The sequence below is a fragment of the Oncorhynchus masou genome, unplaced genomic scaffold (assembly GCF_036934945.1).
Source record: "Oncorhynchus masou masou isolate Uvic2021 unplaced genomic scaffold, UVic_Omas_1.1 unplaced_scaffold_1804, whole genome shotgun sequence".
Taxonomy (NCBI): Eukaryota; Metazoa; Chordata; class Actinopteri; order Salmoniformes; family Salmonidae; genus Oncorhynchus; species Oncorhynchus masou.
In genome coordinates, this window is record NW_027016895.1 from 95,881 (window position 1) to 105,439 (window position 9,559).

A 9,559-nucleotide genomic window follows, 5' to 3' on the forward strand; every position below is an offset into this window, starting at 1 on the left:
CTCGTGGTTAGAGCTATCTCCAAACAGCTTACTCATTTTACCTAGCGGCAGGGTAGCCTCGTGGTTAGAGCTATCTCCAAACAGCTTACTCATTTTACCTAGTGGCAGGGTAGCCTCGTGTTTAGAGCTATCTCCAAACAGCTTTTACTCATTTTACCTAGTGGCAGGGTAGCCTCGTGGTTAGAGCTATCTCCAAACAGCTTACTCATTTTACCTAGTGGCAGGGTAGCCTCGTGGTTAGAGCTATCTCCAAACAGCTTACTCATTTTACCTAGTGGCAGGGTAGCCTCGTGGTTAGAGCTATCTCCAAACAGCTTACTCATTTTACCTAGTGGCAGGGTAGCCTCGTGGTTAGAGCTATCTCCAAACAGCTTACTCATTTTACCTAGCGGCAGGGTAGCCTCGTGGTTAGAGCAAGTTCAAATCCCAGAGCTGACAAGGTACAAATCTGTCGTTCTGCCCCTGAACAAGGCAGTTCCCCGGTAAGCCGTTATTGAAAATAAGAATGTGTTCTTAACTGACTTCCCTAGTTAAATAAATTATTGATTATAAATGACAATGAATGGCGTTATTTCTATTAAGAATAAAATGAGGGTACTGGGCGGGTGTTTAATTATGACGATTCTGTTACAAAACGTTTCTTAAGCAAATGGCACGAAATGGGGAGGGACCTACCTAAATTTGTCCAATAGAAACTCTTGTTTTATTAGCAAAACAGAACAAATGATTACACACTAGAGGCAGGCAAGAGGGTGTAAGGCAGTATTTAATGTTCTCACTGGCTGTCACCTTGATTACTCAAATTATTCTCTCAACCTTTTCACCTGCATTGTAAACTTTCATTCTAAGTCTGTTGTAGCAACCTCATGATGGGTATAGGTCAAATTAGAGTATCATGTCGTGGCCTAAACATATCGATGATACATTGAACTGGGTGAATATGAATGACAGTAACCTAAACCTGTCACTGTTACATTGAACTGGGTGAATATGAATGACAGTAACCTAAACCTGTCACTGTTACATTGAACTGGGTGAATATGAATGACAGTAACCTAAACCTGTCACTGTTACATTGATCTGGGTGAATATGAATGACAGTAACCTAAACCTATTGATGTTACATTGAACTGGGTGAATATGAATGACAGTAACCTAAACCTGGCACTGTTACATTGAACTGGGTGAATATGAATGACAGTAACATAAACCTATTGATGTTACATTGATCTGGGTGAATATGAATGACAGTAACCTAAACCCATCACTGTTACATTGAACTGGGTGAATATGAATGACAGTAACCTAAACCCATCACTGTTACATTGAACTGGGTGAATATGAATGACAGTCATCCACTATGCTGTAATAGATATAAGGCCGTCCTCATGAAAATAAATAATTGTCCTCAATCTCAAACTGCACCAACCGTAGACAGGAAAGTGTATAAAAAGCCAACACAGTGATGCGGACTGAACTGAACTTCCCCCTGAGAGCTTTCCACACCTCAATTGTGCAAAAGTCTACATATTTTCAAGCAAACTAGGCCACTCAGCAACATGCAATGTCATCTTGGTAAGGCACTCCAGTTTTATGTAGCCTGGTGTGTCAGGTTCGGACGAGGCAGTTGCTCAGTGACATGTTGGATTTGCCCCAAACATAAGCCTTGTTATATACAGGATGCTTGTTTTGTTGAGGCGTCCTCGGCTATCTCCTGCCATTACACTCTGTAGTGGTTTTAAACTCACCAAGGTCTCGTGGTATTGTCCTTCCTGCCCTCCGTTCAGAAGGAGGACTGTATACTTGTTGTGTCTGGGTGGCAATGAGACTTTCAAAAACGCTCCCTGCTCTTTGTAGTTTAATCTGTGCTTGAAATTCAATAGTTGACCGAGGGACCTTTAGTATGTATAGGGGACAGATGAAGGGGTAGTCAATCAGGAATCATGTCAATCCCTACTATTCTATACAGTATAGGTCATTTATAATTTGTTAAGTAACTATTTACTCCTGAACTCATTTAGGTTTGCTTAAACAAAGGGGGTGAATTTTTATGCAATGATTTTTGTTATTTGTTTTTATGAATTTGTAGAAATGTATTTTGTGTAGAACAATAAATAAAATCACAATCAAATCCATTCCAATCCAATTTTAACACAACAAAATCCAAGGGCTGAATACTTGAGATTAGGGTGTTTAATATGACCTGTCACTGTCTGACTTATTATAAATGATGCAATGCCTTGACATTCATACGTTTCCATTCAATTATGAAAAATGTAATCGAAAAGAGGACACTAGCTGTCCAGTGTTAACTGTTGGTTCTGAGGAGGATAACCTCTCTCTGTTCTACTGTTGGTTCTGAGGATAACCTCGCTCTGTTCTACTGTTGTTTCTGAGGAGGATAACCTCGCTCTGTTCTACTGTTGGTTCTGAGGAGGATAACATCTCTCTGTTCTACTGTTGGTTCTGAGGATAACCTCTCTCTGTTCTACTGTTGTTTCTGAGGAGGATAACCTCGCTCTGTTCTACTGTTGGTTCTGAGGATAACCTCTCTCTCTGTCCTACTGTTGGTTCTGAGGATAACCTCTCTCTCTGTTCTACTGTTGGTTCTGAGGATAACCTCTCTCTCTGTTCTACTGTTGGTTCTGAGGATAACCTCTCTCTCTGTTCTACTGTTGGTTCTGAGGAGGATAACCTCGCTCTGTTCTACTGTTGGTTCTGAGGATAACCTCTCTCTCTGTTCTACTGTTGGTTCTGAGGAGGATAACATCTCTCTCTGTTCTACTGTTGGTTCTGAGGAGGATAACCTCGCTCTGTTCTACTGTTGGTTCTGAGGATAACCTCTCTCTCTGTTCTACTGTTGGTTCTGAGGATAACCTCTCTCTCTGTTCTACTGTTGGTTCTGAGGATAACCTCTCTCTCTGTTCTACTGTTGGTTCTGAGGATAACCTCTCTCTCTGTTCTACTGTTGGTTCTGAGGAGGATAACCTCTCTGTTCTACTGTTGGTTCTGAGGAGGATAACCTTGCTCTGTTCTACTGTTGGTTCTGAGGATAACCTCTCTCTGTTCTACTGTTGGTTCTGAGGAGGATAACCTTGCTCTGTTCTACTGTTGGTTCTGAGGATAACCTCTCTCTCTGTTCTACTGTTGGTTCTGAGGATAACCTCTCTCTGTTCTACTGTTGGTTCTGAGGATAACCTCGCTCTGTTCTACTGTTGGTTCTGAGGATAACCTCTCTCTCTGTTCTACTGTTGGTTCTGAGGATAACCTCGCTCTGTTCTACTGTTTGTTCTGAGGAGGATAACCTCTCTCTGTTCTACTGTTGGTTCTGAGGAGGATAACCTCTCTCTGTTCTACTGTTGGTTCTGAGGATAACCTCTCTCTGTTCTACTGTTGGTTCTGAGGATAACCTCGCTCTGTTCTACTGTTGGTTCTGAGGATAACCTCTCTCTGTTCTACTGTTGGTTCTGAGGATAACCTCTCTCTGTTCTACTGTTGGTTCTGAGGATAACCTCGCTCTGTTCTACTGTTGGTTCTGAGGAGGATAACCTCTCTCTGTTCTACTGTTGGCTCTGAGGAGGATAACCTCTCTCTGTTCTACTGTTGGTTCTGAGGATAACATCTCTCTCTGTTCTACTGTTGGTTCTGAGGATAACCTCTCTCTGTTCTACTGTTGGTTCTGAGGAGGATAACATCTCTGTTCTACTGTTGGTTCTGAGGATAACATCTCTCTCTGTTCTACTGTTGGTTCTGAGGATAACCTCTCTCTGTTCTACTGTTGGTTCTGAGGAGGATAACCTCTCTCTGTTCTACTGTTGGTTCTAAGGATAACCTCTCTCTCTGTTCTACTGTTGGTTCTGAGGAGGATAACCTCTCTCTGTTCTACTGTTGGTTCTGAGGATAACCTCTCTCTCTGTTCTACTGTTGGTTCTGAGGAGGATAACCTCTCTGTTCTACTGTTGGTTCTGAGGATAACCTCTCTCTGTTCTACTGTTGGTTCTGAGGAGGATAACCTCTCTCTGTTCTACTGTTGGTTCTGAGGAGGATAACCTCTCTCTCTGTTCTACTGTTGGTTCTGAGGAGGATAACATCTCTGTTCTACTGTTGGTTCTGAGGATAACCTCTCTCTGTTCTACTGTTGGTTCTGAGGAGGATAACCTCTCTCTGTTCTACTGTCGGTTCTGAGGAGGATAACCTCTCTCTGTTCTACTGTTGGTTCTGAGGAGGATAACATCTCTGTTCTACTGTTGGTTCTGAGGAGGATAACCTCTCTCTCTGTTCTACTGTTGGTTCTGAGGAGGATAACCTCTCTCTGTTCTACTGTTGGTTCTGAGGAGGATAACCTCTCTCTCTGTTCTACTGTTGGTTCTGAGGAGGATAACCTCTCTCTCTGTTCTACTGTTGGTTCTGAGGAGGATAACCTCTCTCTCTGTTCTACTGTTGGTTCTGAGGAGGATAACATCTCTGTTCTACTGTTGGTTCTGAGGATAACCTCTCTCTGTTCTACTGTTGGTTCTGAGGAGGATAACCACTCTCTGTTCTACTGTTGGTTCTGAGGAGGATAACATCTCTCTCTGTTCTACTGTTGGTTCTGAGGAGGATAACCTCTCTGTTCTACTGTTGGTTCTGAGGAGGATAACCTCTCTCTGTTCTACTGTTGGTTCTGAGGAGGATAACCTCTCTCTGTTCTACTGTTGGTTCTGAGGAGGATAACATCTCTCTCTGTTCTACTGTTGGTTCTGAGGATAACCTCGCTCTGTTCTACTGTTGGTTCTGAGGAGGATAACCTCTTTCTCTGTTCTACTGTTGGTTCTGAGGATAACCTCGCTCTGTTCTACTGTTGGTTCTGAGGAGGATAACCTCTCTCTCTGTTCTACTGTTGGTTCTGAGGATAACATCTCTCTGTTCTACTGTTGGTTCTGAGGAGGATAACCTCTCTCTGTTCTACTGTTGGTTCTGAGGAGCATAACCTCTCTCTCTGTTCTACTGTTGGTTCTAAGGATAACCTCTCTCTCTGTTCTACTGTTGGTTCTGAGGAGGATAACCTCTCTCTCTGTTCTACTGTTGGTTCTGAGGAGGATAACCTCTCTCCGTTCTACTGTTGGTTCTGAGGATAACCTCTCTCTCTGTTCTACTGTTGGTTCTGAGGAGGATAACCTCTCTCTGTTCTACTGTTGGTTCTGAGGAGGATAACCTCTCTCTGTTCTACTGTTGGTTCTGAGGAGGATAACATCTCTGTTCTACTGTTGGTTCTGAGGATAACCTCTGTCTCTGTTCTACTGTTGGTTCAAAGGAGGATAACCTCTCTCCCTGTTCTACTGTTGGTTCTGAGGAGGATAACCTCTCTCTGTTCTACTATTGGTTCTGAGGAGGATAACCTCTCTCTTTGTTCTACTGTTGGTTCTGAGGAGGATAACCTCTCTCTGTTCTACTGTTGGTTCTGAGGATAACATCTCTCTCTGTTCTACTATTGGTTCTGAGGAGGATAACCCTCTCTTTGTTCTACTGTTGGTTCTGAGGAGGATAACCTCTCTCTCTGTTCTACTGTTGGTTCTGAGGATAACATCTCTCTCTGTTCTACTGTTGGCTCTGAGGAGGATAACCTCTCTCTGTTCTACTGTTGGTTCTGAGGATAACATCTCTCTCTGTTCTACTGTTGGTTCTGAGGATAACCTCTCTCTGTTCTACTGTTGGTTCTGAGGAGGATAACATCTCTGTTCTACTGTTGGTTCTGAGGATAACATCTCTCTCTGTTCTACTGTTGGTTCTGAGGATAACCTCTCTCTGTTCTACTGTTGGTTCTGAGGAGGATAACCTCTCTCTGTTCTACTGTTGGTTCTAAGGATAACCTCTCTCTGTGTTCTACTTTTGGTTCTGAGGAGGATAACCTCTCTCTGTTCTACTGTTGGTTCTGAGGATCAACTCTCTCTCTGTTCTACTGTTGGTTCTGAGGAGGATAACCTCTCTGTTCTACTGTTGGTTCTGAGGATAAACTCTAACTCTGTTCTACTGTTGGTTCTGAGGAGGATAACCTCTCTCTCTGTTCTACTGTTGGTTCTGAGGAGGATAACCTCTCTATCTGTTCTACTGTTGGTTCTGAGGAGGATAACATCTCTGTTCTACTGTTGGTTCTGAGGATAACCTCTCTGTTCTACTGTTGGTTCTGAGGAGGATAACCTCTCTCTGTTCTACTGTTGGTTCTGAGGAGGATAACCTCTCTCTGTTCTACTGTTGGTTCTGAGGAGGATAACATCTCTGTTCTACTGTTGGTTCTGAGGAGGATAACCTCTCTCTCTGTTCTACTGTTGGTTCTGAGGAGGATAACCTCTCTCTGTTCTACTGTTGGTTCTGAGGAGGATAACCTCTCTCTCTGTTCTACTGTTGGTTCTGAGGAGGATAACCTCTCTCTGTTCTACTGTTGGTTCTGAGGAGGATAACCTCTCTCTCTGTTCTACTGTTGGTTCTGAGGAGGATAACATCTCTGTTCTACTGTTGGTTCTGAGGATAACCTCTCTCTGTTCTACTGTTGGTTCTGAGGAGGATAACCACTCTCTGTTCTACTGTTGGTTCTGAGGAGGATAACATCTCTCTCTGTTCTACTGTTGGTTCTGAGGAGGATAACCTCTCTGTTCTACTGTTGGTTCTGAGGAGGATAACCTCTCTCTGTTCTACTGTTGGTTCTGAGGAGGATAACCTCTCTCTGTTCTACTGTTGGTTCTGAGGAGGATAACATCTCTCTCTGTTCTACTGTTGGTTCTGAGGATAACCTCGCTCTGTTCTACTGTTGGTTCTGAGGAGGATAACCTCTTTCTCTGTTCTACTGTTGGTTCTGAGGATAACCTCGCTCTGTTCTACTGTTGGTTCTGAGGAGGATAACCTCTCTCTCTGTTCTACTGTTGGTTCTGAGGATAACATCTCTCTCTGTTCTACTGTTGGTTCTGAGGAGGATAACCTCTCTCTGTTCTACTGTTGGTTCTGAGGAGCATAACCTCTCTCTCTGTTCTACTGTTGGTTCTAAGGATAACCTCTCTCTCTGTTCTACTGTTGGTTCTGAGGAGGATAACCTCTCTCTCTGTTCTACTGTTGGTTCTGAGGAGGATAACCTCTCTCCGTTCTACTGTTGGTTCTGAGGATAACCTCTCTCTCTGTTCTACTGTTGGTTCTGAGGAGGATAACCTCTCTCTGTTCTACTATTGGTTCTGAGGAGGATAACCTCTCTCTTTGTTCTACTGTTGGTTCTGAGGAGGATAACCTCTCTCTGTTCTACTGTTGGTTCTGAGGATAACATCTCTCTCTGTTCTACTATTGGTTCTGAGGAGGATAACCTCTCTCTTTGTTCTACTGTTGGTTCTGAGGAGGATAACCTCTCTCTCTGTTCTACTGTTGGTTCTGAGGATAACATCTCTCTCTGTTCTACTGTTGGCTCTGAGGAGGATAACCTCTCTCTGTTCTACTGTTGGTTCTGAGGATAACATCTCTCTCTGTTCTACTGTTGGTTCTGAGGATAACCTCTCTCTGTTCTACTGTTGGTTCTGAGGAGGATAACATCTCTGTTCTACTGTTGGTTCTGAGGATAACATCTCTCTCTGTTCTACTGTTGGTTCTGAGGATAACCTCTCTCTGTTCTACTGTTGGTTCTGAGGAGGATAACCTCTCTCTGTTCTACTGTTGGTTCTGAGGATAACCTCTCTCTCTGTTCTACTGTTGGTTCTGAGGAGGATAACCTCTCTGTTCTACTGTTGGTTCTGAGGATAACCTCTCTCTCTGTTCTACTGTTGGTTCTGAGGAGGATAACCTCTCTGTTCTACTGTTGGTTCTGAGGATAACCTCTCTCTCTGTTCTACTGTTGGTTCTGAGGAGGATAACCTCTCTCTCTGTTCTACTGTTGGTTCTGAGGAGGATAACCTCTCTCTCTGTTCTACTGTTGGTTCTGAGGAGGATAACATCTCTGTTCTACTGTTGGTTCTGAGGATAACCTCTCTCTGTTCTACTGTTGGTTCTGAGGAGGATAACCTCTCTCTGTTCTACTGTTGGTTCTGAGGAGGATAACCTCTCTCTGTTCTACTGTTGGTTCTGAGGAGGATAACATCTCTGTTCTACTGTTGGTTCTGAGGAGGATAACCTCTCTCTCTGTTCTACTGTTGGTTCTGAGGAGGATAACCTCTCTCTGTTCTACTGTTGGTTCTGAGGAGGATAACCTCTCTCTCTGTTCTACTGTTGGTTCTGAGGAGGATAACCTCTCTCTCTGTTCTACTGTTGGTTCTGAGGAGGATAACCTCTCTCTGTTCTACTGTTGGTTCTGAGGAGGATAACATCTCTGTTCTACTGTTGGTTCTGAGGATAACCTCTCTCTGTTCTACTGTTGGTTCTGAGGAGGATAACCACTCTCTGTTCTACTGTTGGTTCTGAGGAGGATAACATCTCTCTCTGTTCTACTGTTGGTTCTGAGGAGGATAACCTCTCTGTTCTACTGTTGGTTCTGAGGAGGATAACCTCTCTCTGTTCTACTGTTGGTTCTGAGGAGGATAACCTCTCTCTGTTCTACTGTTGGTTCTGAGGAGGATAACATCTCTCTCTGTTCTACTGTTGGTTCTGAGGATAACCTCGCTCTGTTCTACTGTTGGTTCTGAGGAGGATAACCTCTTTCTCTGTTCTACTGTTGGTTCTGAGGATAACCTCGCTCTGTTCTACTGTTGGTTCTGAGGAGGATAACCTCTCTCTCTGTTCTACTGTTGGTTCTGAGGATAACATCTCTCTCTGTTCTACTGTTGGTTCTGAGGAGGATAACCTCTCTCTGTTCTACTGTTGGTTCTGAGGAGCATAACCTCTCTCTGTTCTACTGTTGGTTCTAAGGATAACCTCTCTCTCTGTTCTACTGTTGGTTCTGAGGAGGATAACCTCTCTCTGTTCTACTGTTGGTTCTGAGGAGGATAACCTCTCTCCGTTCTACTGTTGGTTCTGAGGATAACCTCTCTCTCTGTTCTACTGTTGGTTCTGAGGAGGATAACCTCTCTCTGTTCTACTGTTGGTTCTGAGGAGGATAACCTCTTTCTGTTCTACTGTTGGTTCTGAGGAGGATAACATCTCTGTTCTACTGTTGGTTCTGAGGATAACCTCTCTCTCTGTTCTACTGTTGGTTCAAAGGAGGATAACCTCTCTCCCTGTTCTACTGTTGGTTCTGAGGAGGATAACCTCTCTCTGTTCTACTATTGGTTCTGAGGAGGATAACCTCTCTCTTTGTTCTACTGTTGGTTCTGAGGAGGATAACCTCTCTCTGTTCTACTGTTGGTTCTGAGGATAACATCTCTCTCTGTTCTACTATTGGTTCTGAGGAGGATAACCTCTCTCTTTGTTCTACTGTTGGTTCTGAGGAGGATAACCTCTCTCTCTGTTCTACTGTTGGTTCTGAGGATAACATCTCTCTCTGTTCTACTGTTGGCTCTGAGGAGGATAACCTCTCTCTGTTCTACTGTTGGTTCTGAGGATAACATCTCTCTCTGTTCTACTGTTGGTTCTGAGGATAACCTCTCTCTGTTCTACTGTTGGTTCTGAGGAGGAT